This window comes from Nannobrachium achirus, assembly GCF_963921795.1.
Source record: "Nannobrachium achirus genome assembly, chromosome: 16".
Classification (NCBI taxonomy): domain Eukaryota; kingdom Metazoa; phylum Chordata; class Actinopteri; order Myctophiformes; family Myctophidae; genus Nannobrachium; species Nannobrachium achirus.
This window is the reverse complement of record NC_137823.1, coordinates 27,262,952-27,276,787: the sequence shown is the minus strand read 5'-3', so window position 1 is coordinate 27,276,787 and position 13,836 is coordinate 27,262,952. Positions and strand designations below refer to the sequence as shown.

Genomic DNA, 13,836 nt, shown 5'->3' with positions numbered 1-13,836 from the left:
AGTTTTATGGTTTATGGGCTGTTATATTTCATAAATTTTTATACATTATACATAAATACAATGCGGGTGGGGTTGATTGTCTAATGTAGATTAACTTTCTGTAATGTCTGGTCTAGCAACGGTCGCCCTGTGTCATTTGACAGTAGGCCTATATCATACAACATAGGCCTACAGTAGGCTATAATCAGAGCTGCAACATTATCTTATTTTTGTATTGGCCCAATATTAACATTATTTGTTGTCAACGTGGGGTCCGCGGAGGAGTGGAGAGGAGGGGAGGGGGAGGGGGAGGGGTGCAAAAACCCCACTAGATGCGCCCCTGAGCAAACAGAGGCCGTTTTGGTATTGCAGCTGGAGAGCCTCATTATAGCACAGCTAGAAGAAACAAAAGGAATGGTCAGAGTGTTTGTTGAGGGTTAAAACCTGTCTAAAGCCGTGTACACACTACAGATATATAGTTATAAAAATAAGCGAGCTAAAAAAAATGCTCTGAAAGCCAGGCAGAAATGACAGGGGCTCTGTATTCAGGAGTGGTAATTTAGCCTCAAACCTTTTCAAAAACGTTTTTGGGACACAAACAGTGTTATATAAATTATTTTTAAATGCATGGTGTAGGATCTTTAACAGGAGTGCATTCGGAAACCTATAATATAAAATAGCCTCTCTAGATGGGAAATAAGTTACTACATAATCTTTTTCTGGTTAAAAAATAAGAATAGAACATTCAAACAAGCTGTTAAATAACTTAACGAGCCGTTTTGGGCGGTACCGTTGCCTGTACGTAGGCTGGGACGCGCACACGCACACACACACACACACACACACACACACACACACACACACACACACACACACACACACACACACACACACACACACACACACACACACACACACACACACACACACACACACACACACACACACACACACACACACACACACACACATTTTAACATCTTTATTTGCATTCACATTTAACAAGAAGTTCTTGAACGCAAACAATAGTGGATGAGCAAACTTGGAAAAAGCTGTACAACAAGTGCTAGGGTATAGGTCATGGGTACAGGAAGCATCGCCTTCTCCATATATGGCGACTGCCAATTATTGCAGACACTGAACAGAATTTTGCCAATGCCTTCGCTCTTGGCTTGGGCATGCCTGCAATCTGCAGGCCCCTCACTACTGATTTATGGACATTACCAAGGCTTCCAAATGCAAACACCAGTAGTTTACACTTGTAGCCAAGTTGTAAGATAGCATCCTTAAGACGTTGGTACTTAAGTGCCTTTGTAAGGAATGCCTCTTCCAGACTGTGGTCAAATGTACATGCCACTTCTAAAATGGTCACTTCTCTACTGTCCTCATCAACAACAACAATATCTGGTGTGTTAGCTGTGACATCTGAAAAGGCATCATTTTCATTATTGTGCGTGAACATGGCAATTGAAACACGTGAGTGTGTATACATGTTGGCAGATGATGAAACATATGAGCGTATGTCCTTAGCTAATAGGTCAACAATTCTGTCGTGCCTAGCAATGTACATTCCCTTATATACATGACAGCCATTAAGAATATGTGACAGTGTTTCTGTAACTGGAGTGTGTTCATGGTGCAGACAATGAGGAGGAAATGTGTTAGGGTACCACAGGGAGAGATTGAGTCTGGTTGGAAGGACCTGTAATCTGGCTTTGGCTGTAAAGATGACTATATCCTCATCAACTGCATTGTTCTTGTATATTGTATGTGATACTGTGTGGTCTGCATCAGGGAGGCAAGCTAGCTTTCCCTGTAGTTTTAAACCAGTCCAGTGTTGTTGTTGTTCTTGTTGTTGTAACATGATGAGGTGCTTCCGTGCAGTAACTGGTGATATGTGATGTTGTGTATCAATAACGGTAGCCCTTACTGAGACTAAACAGTTGGTAATAATGTCCTCAGAAACTGCCACTGTTTCCGAGTCAGGTCTAGCCCAGCTCAGGGATATTCCAGTTCTCACACAGAGGTCATTGAGGTCAGGCCAGTCTGACGATACCCCAAACCCAGTAGCATTTGAGTCCATTTTCAGGTTGGGCTTTCTTCTGAACCCCAGGAAGCCTGGATCGCCCTCTGCTGCCAAAGGCACTTTACGCCGTTTCATGTCTAGGAACAGAGATGATCTAGCAAGTTCCATGACAGTTTTGTCATCACTGTTCAACATGTTTGTTAGGTGAGCCAGCCTTGTGGCGTTATAAATCCACTCCATGTTCGGCACGCCAAACCCACCGTCCTGCTTTGACTGGAAAATAATGTCTCTGGTGCTGTGGGTGTTAAGTCCGAACCATTTCCTCACAAAGTGAACTATACTATCGTCTAGGTCACTGAGTGTTTTACATGCTATGTGAACGTTGGAGAAAAGATGTTGTACTCTAGTCAGGGCAACCTGCCTAATAGCCTCCAACTTCATCAGCAGTGGTAGTGGTGAAGCATCGATCAGGTTCAGCCTAGCTGTAAATTCAGATGTTATGTACTCAACCTGTTCTTTCCAGTCCCCTGCAATATTAAATCTATGCCCTAGATAATTATAGGACTCGTGTAGATCATATACACGGATGGGCTGTGAGTTGATGGTGAACTCAGGGCTTTTATCAGCCTTAGACTTATACCAGCGGTTGCCACCACTACGCCTCTGGTAGAGAACAGCACACTTGGTGTTTTTTGCCTCTAGACCTGACCAGTCTAGAAACCTGTCTGTTCTCGCAAGCATGTTTTTAACAACACTCTCCTCCCGAGAGGCTAGCTGTACGTCGTCCGCATAGCCCTGGACAGGGTTTGGGGATAGTACATTGGGTGGTGCACAGTCACATAACCACTTAATCCACCCGTTGATGGCAAGGACAAAGTTGCACACACACACACACACACACACACACACACACACACACACACACACACACACACACACACACACACACACACACACACACACACACACACACACACACACACACACACACACACACACACACACACACACACACACACACACACACACACACACACACACACACACACACACACACACACACACACAGCCTCTCCCTGCACAACTGCTCCTGTCCCTGGGCAGATGACAGAGACCACGGCCAGAGCGGACAAAGCGCCGCAAAATAAACATCCAATGCAAGAAGGGACAGCAGTGGGGAACGCCACCGAGTTATATGAGTTCCCTTCGGCGTTGTCGTGTATCATTTTCGGTACGACCACGAGCAATGAGCAAACGAACAGCGTCGCTTCTGCAGAAACTAAAGTGAAAGCTGCCCCAGCCGTATATCTGGTCTCAGCTGTGGGGAGTTGAGAACAAAAGGATTGCTAATTGATTGGAATGTTAAGTACCCCGCCTACTCACATCATGCTGTGCTCTGATTGGCTGGGCAAAACAAAGCCAATGTGAACGATGAAAAAAGCTGCGTTAAAATTCAGGACTAGTGAAAAAAAGCAAACTTTTCATTTCCAAGCTTTTTTTCGAGCATGGAAGCTGGTTTCCATATAATCTAGATGGACAGGGGGGTCCGCGCGCATAGGGTGGATTTTTTTTCGCCACCTGTTTTTTCTTAATCCTTGAAGGGTATATTTTAACATTCTGCCAGGTACCATGCTAAAATATTTTCTGAAGGGGTTCATTTTTAACACTTTCTTTCACAAATCCTGACTCTAAACCACAAGATGGAAACAATAGAAACAAGCATAACTTTTGAAGGGAACAACCTACTGAGACAAATTAACCTATTTTTCCATACAATTTGGACCCAGGGAATTCATTAAAGTGGTTATTATTAAAATTCAAGCACATTTTGACCCCATTACAGGACAAAAAACATAAAGAAATAGCTGAAAACGTTAAGATCACATTTAAACTTCTCCTGTCACTAAATTACCGGGGTGATTTTTTTCTCGACAATTGTTTTTCCTTAATCCTTTAAGTGTGTAAGTTAAGATTCTGCCAAGTACCAAGCTCAAATATTGTCCAATAGGGTTCCTTTTAACCCTTTTTTAAAACATGTCACTGCAACCCGAAAAGGGAAGAGATGAAGAAAATGCATTAACCTTTTAAGTAAACAACTCAGAGACAAATTAACATATTTTACCATACAATTTGGACCCAAGGAATTCATTGAAATGGATATTATTAAGATTTGGCCACAACTTGACTTTATTACAGGACGAAAACAGACAAAAATAAGCAGAAAATGTTCAGATCATATATTTCCCCTATTTATTCATACCCTCTCAAGCTCAATGCAGTAAAATAGCTAAATTTATTTGGAACTGTACTAGTACCACCTCATATAAAATGGGATTGACACTATAAGGCATGCCAAGTGCAGAAGAGGGCTGTTTCCTACAGACATAATATCTCTAAGATCATGAAGAGGGGTAGTAGAGGTCTTAAGAGGGGTCCACGCGCACCCCCCTTAAATAAACTTCTAGTGTGGTTTTTATGTGTCTTTAGGATTAAGGATAAGGATTTTGATGATCCCAAGAAAAACAAAAGTCCCAACTGTGTTTTTTTATTACCCCTATGACACCTCCGGGATTGCTGACTGGAAACCCGGCGAGACTGTCTTTCGGAGTCTTTAGACGCACTCCAAAGATAAAGATATCATTTGATTCTAGACAGCCTCAGGTTTCCAATGGGACCAACCTTGTCATGCTCCCATGTCGGGAAGGGGGCCTAAAGGGCCCAAAGATTTAAAGTTAGACAACATTTTGGTGAGGAAAAAAACAAAACACCATCACCATTTTCCAAATGGTCCCTTTCACATCAATATTCCTGAATGGAAATGGGTTACATGGATACCTCCCCTGTACAGACATACCATATCCACTATGTATAGCTGCAGGAGGTCACTGTACTGCATGTAGACCACTGCACAGCATCTATAGACCACTGTACTGAATCAATAAACCACTATATGGCATATATATATATAGACCGTTGTACCACCACATACATTGACTACTGAAGTGCAGATGTGCTAAAGTAGTCTACAGATGTACTACAGTCTACAGAACACTTATGTGATCTCTACACCACTGTACTGCATCTACAGACCACTGTAGCACATCTACAGTCCACTGTAGCACATCTATAGACAACTCTAGTACATCTACAGACCACTCTATACATCTACAGACCACAGCAGCACATCTATAGACCACTGTAGTACATCTATAGACCACTGTAGCACACCTGGAGACCACTGCAGTGCATCTATAGACTACTGTAGCACATCTGTAGACCACTGCAGTGCATCTATAGACCACTCTAGTGCATTTGTGGACCACTGTGCTACATCTATAGACCACTGTACTACAGAGCCTTTGGTCCTAGTGAGAGCTAATCATGGCAGTCTATTTGTTTCCTTTGCTGGTGCTAATGTTTTGTTTTTGTTTGTATTTCATAGGTATTTATGCTATAATGCCAATTTATATTGCATTGTTATGTTTGAACCTGTACAGCACGTTGGGAGACCTGGTCATGTTACATGTGTTTTTTTGAAGCGGTGAAAGCCGCTTCCAAGGAGTGGCTTTGTGTGTCCCGTTCATGTCCATATATGGTCATTCCAGTCCAGAATGAACAGGTTTTATCTGTCCCGTAAATCCAAAATATGTGTGTAACGTCCGTCCCGGTCTGATGATTGGATGATTAAAAATGTTCAATGAGACCAGAATTGAGGATTGGTAAAGCTTCACATGACAATTCGGCCCTCCAGATAAAATCATTCATTCATTCAGAATTGGAAGAATGTATAGATCACAGAGTTCATAGCTCTAGAACACATAGAATAAAAGTTCACCGCTTCACTTCGAACCGAGGTTTGATTTTTAAATACATTTTGAGTTGGCTTGAGTTGAGATGCAGTGGACTATAGATACAGTACAGTGGTCAATGTATGTGGTGGTACAACGGTCTATGCCATATAGTGGTTTATTGATTCAGTACAGTGGTCTACATGCAGGACAGTGACCTCATGCAGCTATACATACAGTACAGTGGTCTCATACAGCTATAGATGCAGTACAGTGCATGGTCTAGATACAGTACAGTGGTCTCTAGATGCAGTACAGTGGTCTCATGCAGCTATAGATGGAGTATGGTGATCTGAGATCTCATACAGCTATAGATACAATACAGTGGTCTCATACAGCTACATATACAGTAAAGTGGTCTCATTTGTACAATAGGCGGAAATTACATATTATTACTGCATGCACAAAACGGCATGGTTCTTGCCCCAAACTGCATGGAAATGACATACACTGGGTATTTCTGTACAGGTGAGGCTTGTAGGTATCTATGTATGTTTTGTTTTTTTCCTCACCAAAATGTTGTCTAACTTTAAATCTTTAGGCATTTAGCCCCCTTCCCGACATGGGAGCATGACAAGGTTGGTCTCATTGGAAACCTGATGTTGTCTAGAATCAAATGATATCGTTATCTTATCTATTTTACTGCATTGAGCTTGAGAGGGTATGAATAAATAGGGGAAATATATTATCTGAACATTTTCTGCTTGTTTTTGTCTGTTTTCGTCCTGTAATAAAGTCAAGTTGTGGCCAAATCTTAATAATATCCATTTCAATGAATTCCTTGGGTCCAAATTGTATGGTAAAATATGTTAATTTGTCTGTGAGTTGTTTACTTAAAAGGTTAATGCATTTTCTTCTTCTCCTCCCTTTTCGGGTTGCAGTGACATGTTTTAAAAAAGGGTTAAAAGGAACCCTATTGGACAATATTTGAGCTTGGTACTTGGCAGAATCTTAACTTACACACTTAAAGGATTAAGGAACAACAATTGTCGAGAAAAAAATCACCCCGGCAATTTAGTGACAGAAGTTTAAATGTGATCTTAACGTTTTCAGCTATTTTTTAATGTTTTTTGTCCTGTAATGGGGTCAAAATGTGCTTGAATTTTAATAATAACCACTTTAATGAATTCCCTGCGTCCAAATTGTATGGAAAAATAGGTTAATTTGTCTCAGTAGGTTGTTTCCTTCAAAAGTTATGCTTGTTTCTATTGTTTCCATCTTGGGGTTTAGAGTCAGGATTTGTGAAAGAAAGTGTTAAAAATGAACCCCTTCAGAAAATATTTTAGCATGGTACCTGGCAGAATGTTAAAATATACCCTGCAAGGATTAAGAAAAAACAGGTGGCGAAAAAAAATCCACCCTATGCGTGCGGACCCCCCTGTCCATCTAGACTAATAGAGTTAACATTGAATTACCAAGCTAAACTTTAGCTTTGCTGCTCTGTATGTGAATGAGGCTTTAGACTCAATTTTGAGCATATATTTATACAAAAAATAGAGTTTTAAAAGCATGGTGTAGGTCCTTTAAGCGGCAGGTGAAAGTGTTATATTGGAGGACGATATGGACCCAGAACGTCATAATCTATTCGCATTTATTGTCTGACCCGTTTCCATTCACAAATGCGCAGTTAGTTTATTCGATAAAGCCTCAAAATCCACCTCCTCCAAGCGGATAAATCTTTTTGCGGATAATGAAAGTTTCTTCGCATTTTGAAGTGTTTCCATAAAAAGATTTTGCGAATAAGCCGTAAATGCGCATTATAAGGCTTTATGGAAACGCCACTACTGACAGCTAATGCCAACCCCCTCACATGACCTGTGACCTTCTGTGACCATTAGGCCTGTCACGATTTTCGAAAAAATTTAAATCGATTTTATTGGGGGACGGTGAAAATCGACATTCTGTCTTCAACGTCTCTGCGTGTTCAACGTCTAACGTCAGGCAGACGCAGGCAGCGGCAGCTACAGTAGGAAGGCTCACCCACTCACAGCTGCCAGCGTGCCTCCGTTCAGCTACAGAGCAGAGCTCCGTGATTTTGATTGACAAAGAGAGTTAGTTGAGTGCTGTGTCATTACTTTGCTGCTACAGAGCATAGCACTAATCAGTGCTAAGGGCCAACAACAACAATGCTAGGTACAGATGCATGTCTCTGCCACTGGTTACAATGTGGAAACAACGTTTCTAGTGAAAACAAGAATTGACACATTCAATATATAAGCCGGTGGAATGGTAAACAAGAATTGACACATTCAATATATAAGCTGGTGGAATGGTGTATTAGAAAGTCAGGGACTTTGAACAGTCTATCCACAATGAGACACTAGGTCTTGACTTTGATGAATTATTGATTTTGAAAAGAGGGTAAGAGTTGTTATTATGCCTTAGTTTGTGCCTGGCTTACAGTACAGTTGGCTTGCTATGTACCACAAAAAAAAAATGCTTTCTTTGATACAGTATTGAAAAAAGTGTAAGAGTGTTTAAAAAAAGAACAGGATTTGACATTTAAGAATTGATAAGTTTACACTATTCTGTCATTTGCTATTTGCTACTCTATAGAGGATAAGAGAACATCTAAAACATACAGGATTCCTTGTAAGAGAAGACAAGTGACTGAAATGTAATTGTTGTTTTTTGTCATTTGATAGTTCTACTGTATTGAAAAGAGCATAAGAGAACAGTATTGTTAAAAGAAAAGAAAATACTGGAATGGTGCACCCGATCCCCAAGTTATAATCCCATAGATTGGGATGAAATCAGCAGCAAATCATCCCATAGATCTGGGCCAGTTGGGCCCAAGCGCCCCAGCTAGTTGGGGCGTTGGGGCGTTTATTAGCCTTTCCCAACGCTGATATAATGTGCTGTTTGGGGCAGATCAGCCTTCCTTATGGACAATGCGGTGACCGAAATGTCATCATGTTGGCGGTGGTTCGAATCTACTTGATTTTCTGAAATGATTCCCCCCCCCCCCCCTTTTTAATCCCAAAAGCTTTCCTGTGGCATTTTCGTGCCGATGTCTTTATTAGTATCAATAAAAATCTAACCCAAATGTTTTATAACCACAAATATGACGTGGTTATTCCTCTGGGTGATTCCCACACCGCCCCACAGGTTCAATAAAGGAAATTATCTAAATATCAATTAGTCAATTCTGTACAACACGGCTTTTTAATATACTTTTTTATTTTATTTTATTGTTTACGTACGTGTCAGCGTGTATTATGATATCCCTACTTGAATTTTCAAGGGTCTGACAGTGTAGTGGTAGTGCTGGTGGCAGTAAGGGTGTTTACCTCTTACCAAATGCAATTGGTGAGGCAGGTTCGAATCTGGGAGGGGGAAGAGAGCGGTTATTTAATGATTTGACTGCAGCGTGTCTGCATTGGCTTTTTTTTTGCTTAAAAGTACATTTTATAACTAATGTGTATTAATAATGTAAATATAAATACAAAATATTGGGCCGTTTGCCGTTTGGGGCATTTTCGCCTGATGTTCTCGCGGGAGCGAAAGTATTAAAAAGAAGAAAAAAATAGAAAAAAAGACGACGTTTGGCCTGCGGTGTTGCCAAGTTGGGTGGTTTTTCCACCCAATCTGGCTATTTTAAGACTTATTGGGCTTGAAAACGAGTATTGGGAAGGGCCTGCAGGAAAAAAATGGGCTTGTTTTGAACATCTGATTTTGTTTTAACCTCATGACACCCACGTTTTCGCGCAGTGTGTAAAGCCTGATTTCTTTCTTCTGCTCTGATCCAGCTTAAAGGGGCCACACCATGTTATATAAATATTGGTCCATAATACGGTTTTATATAGGTTTTACTCGGATATTCAAATGCAATACCAAAATGCCCTTTGTTTAGGGATGGGACGATATGAAAATGTCATATCATGATTATTGTGACCAAAGAAATCACAATTTACAATATTATCGCAATAATCCTATCCCTAACATCCATTATCCTGGGGCGGAACATTAAACATGCTAATTTAATTGTTTTATTGACCAGGGGGTCCCCAGCTAAATGATAGTTAGGAACCAAATGGACCCTTATGGGTCTGTAACTCGAGTGTAACTCAGCTAGCCTACACTTTCCGAGTTCAATTAATATTGATTTTACAATAATTAATGGGGTCATAGAGATTAAATGGGGGGTCCGTACCCTAATGGAAAGGCAAACTGGGGGTCCTTGAAATTAAAATGGTTGGGAAAATCGGCTGAAAAATCTTCTCTTGTGTGTGTCTCCGGCATATCTTTTCAAATGACGGGCCAATAAGTGTCAATTTGGGGGTCCTTGACATGAAAAGGTTTGAGAACCACTGATGTACAGGTACATAAGAGTAAAACCTATTTTGGTTTGGCTTCCTTCAAACAATGCAACAGCACCAGATTTGAACCAGCTTCCACATAGGGTCTCATTGCAGAAGGCCCCCCTCAAATCCTGACCTAGAGTTTCATTTGCTTTTTTAAGATCCAAGGGGTCAAATCACAATTTCGGGGTCTAAAAAAGCCCCTATTTCAACTGCGTAAGCTGAATTAAACATGTTTCCAGATAAAAGACACTTATTCTGACTCGCTTTTTGACGCTGCATCCAATGAACCCGGTCTTGTCTCTCTACGACCAGTAAGACTCCCTAATCGGGAGATAAGCGACCGTAGGTGGCTTATCTCCACAAATAGGGCAAAAATTTGTTTTTCCAAAATCTTCCTGATCCATGTTGATGACATGAGTGTAGACATGCTGTGTAGTGATATTCGTGATTTTAGGGCAAAAACTGTAGGAGCAGTGTCCAAAAATGTGTTTTAAAAATCGGCCTGAAGGTGGCGCTAGAATAGGGCCATGTAAGAAATGAGGGGTGGGGTCTCCGCGTTGCCTTGGCGGACGAATAGGTACCGGCCCCGGCTCTCCCGGACGCTCCTAGCCCGAGTTACGGCATTTTATGTGCGCTGCAGTGGCAGGGGGTCCTCCACTGGGGGCGCCACCACTTTTGCATCCGTTCTGGAGCACCAAGAGTCGGTGGTCCCCGGGAATTCCCCGTGAGCAGCCCCGTTGGGGTGGTCATTTGGTCATTTTTGCACATTTGGTCATTTTTTACATCTGGGGGTCCCCCAGGGACCTGGGGGTCCCTGGGACTCCGGGGGTCCTTGGAGGTTGTAGTTTGGCAGGCAAGGAGTGTGTGTGTAAAATCTGGCATGGATCGGGTCAACGGGTGCGGAGATATAAGCAGGGAGAAAGTGTGACGTGTGACGTGTGAGCACATTTGGTAATTTTTTACATCTGGGGGTCCCCCAGGGACCTGGGGCTCCGGGGGTCCTTGGAGGTTGTAGTTTGGCAGTCAAGGAGTGTGTGTGCAAAATTTGGCATGGATGGGGGCAACGGTTGTGGAGATATGAGCAGGGCAAAAGTGTGACGGACTCACTCACTGACAGACAGACAGACAGCCGGTGGAGGTTTTGGTAGTAAATGCGACCTACGGTCGCAACAATCCTAACTCTAAAGGTCAAGGAAAAAGGTTGTTTGAGGCTCCAAAATGGGCCTTTTGCCCTTAAAATCAATAAAATATTCAAAAAGAATCCGTTTGTTTCAGGCAGGACACACTTTTCATATTTCAAGGATGTCCGATCCAATGGAATGGGTTTCGGGAATCTCCGACAATTTTAACCCTTTCCTATTGCGAAAAAGACACGAAATTCGCACGCCATGAACACGATTACAAATTTATTCGGATAAAAGACACTTATTCCGACTTACTTTTTGACGCTAAGTCCAATGGTGCTGGTGCCGTTGCGTAAAAATATTTTGGTCCGTTTCTAACACTTCTAGAAGGGCTAGCTCAGGTTCTAGAGGACGAAGAGACAAACGGCACACCGCACACTAATCACACTAATCAGCACACTGAGACGAACGCGCTGATATGCGTTTCATTCTGGAGCAACCCCTAGAGGGCAAACCGTAATTCCAACTAGGGTTAGCGTTTGCTCCGCACAGGAGCGTCGCACAGAGATGATACACACATCAACGTGTTCGTCTCGCAGAGCTGAACGCGCCCATATATTTGGCCTGCCAGTCAAAGTCCTCTTAGGGTTATACACTCTATGAGCCTTGAGAAATTGGAGATCCCAGGGAAAGGAAGGTCGTAGGGGGACAACGAGACATCTACGCGTTCATCTCGGAGCGCTCTACAACATATCTAAAATTCAAGGTCTGACGTCTTATCCCCTTTGCGTTATTAAGGCTAAAAGGCTAACCCTAGGCTAACTAGGGTTAGCGTTGGTTCACTTACAGATGCTTCTCATGGGCCAATCTTTTAGTATGTTGTAGAGCGCACCGAGATGCACGCGTGGATATGTGTTTCGTTTCTGTGCGACATTCCTGGTGCGAAGCTAGGGTTAGCCTTCTTTTAATTACTATAAAATCACAATAGGAAATTCGCCTTACTGAGTGTAGACCTGAGGCTTATAATTAAGTGCATTAAATTGACTGAGTCAATGTAATGCCGGGGACCCCCATAAGAGAAGATTTTTACAGCCGATTTTCCCAACCATTTTAATTTCAAGGACCCCCAGTTTGCTTTTCCATTAGGCTACGGACCCCCCATTTAATCTCTATGACCCCATTTATTATTGTAAAATCAATATTAATTGAACTCGGAGAGTGTAGGCTAGCTGAGTTACACTCTCTGAGTTACAGACCCATAAGGGTCCATTTGGTTCCAACTATCATTTAGCTGGGGACCCCCTGGAACTCCCTGAAGGACCCCTGGGGTTCCCCAGACCCCACTGTGAGAACCAATGGGCTAGGGATGATATAGAATAGTCTATATAGCCAATAAAACAATTAAATTAGCATGTTTAATGTTCCGCCCCAGGATAATGGATGTTAGGATAGGATTATCGCGATAATATTGTAAATTGTGATTTCTTTGGAATACAATAATCATGAATATCCGAGTGGTTGTTTAGTGTAAAACCTATATAAAACCGTATTATGGACCAATATTTATATAACATATATTTAGAAAAGCCCCTTTGAGCAAAAAAAGCAAATGTGGAAACTATGTGGTCAAATAATTATGTTCCATTCACAACCCCTTCTGGGAATTGAACCTCCGCCCTGAGATAAGTAGAAAGTTTACAGGACATGGGTCTTAACCAGTAGACTACCATGCTCCTTCTTGTGTAGAGAGGAATGTGTGAACAGACTCTGACAAGTCTGAAAAAGATTTAAAAAAAAAGATTGTTTGATTGATTGATTGATTGGTTCATAGATTCCTTTATTTATCCCATGGGGGAATCACCCAGAAGCTGCATTTTGTGAATTGGAGGGGAATTAATTTAAAGAAACATAAAAAAAAAATAAAAAAAAAATAACTTTGTTATGGTTGCCATAGCAACTGTAACAAACTTTAAACTGTTGAGCCATACAATGCCCATATTCATATAACCTTATCATATATTTACCACGGAGAAATGTACATTTAAATAATGTCATTATAATTATTTTCCCCTCCCCAGATTCGAACCAGCGCTAAAACAACGTGACATTTTCGGTCACGTGACCCCCTAGAAAAGCTGGTTTGCCCCAAACAGTCCAATCTATGGGCAGATATCAACCAAACGCCCCATCTAGCTGGGGTGCTTGGGCCCAACTAGTCCAGATCTATGGGATGATTTGCTGCTGATTTCATCCCAATCTATGGGATGATAACTTGGGGATCGTAAGAAACAATTCTTACGATCCCCAAGTTATCATCCCATAGATTGGGATTGGGATTTTTCGGGGGTAATTTTTCTGGAAAATAGATTTGTGTTGAAAAAATTGTTACATCGTGAATCGTGAACCTTGAATCGTGATTCGAATCGTATCGTGAGTTGAGTGAATCGTGACAGGCCTAGTGACCATGTATAGTCTAATAGTTTAGTGCACGTTGACAGCCTATCCTGTACTACTTGAAAGCAAAACTGCACTTTATGTACAACTTACAGAACTGT

General features: G+C 41.7%; 1 protein-coding gene across 1 annotated transcript in view; it reads right to left on the bottom strand.

The window, feature by feature from the left end:
- LOC308301379 (butyrophilin-like protein 2) overlaps positions 1 to 13,836 on the bottom strand; it is a 45,693-nt gene that overhangs the window by 3,706 nt on the left and 28,151 nt on the right. The gene's annotated exons all lie outside the window — the stretch shown is intronic.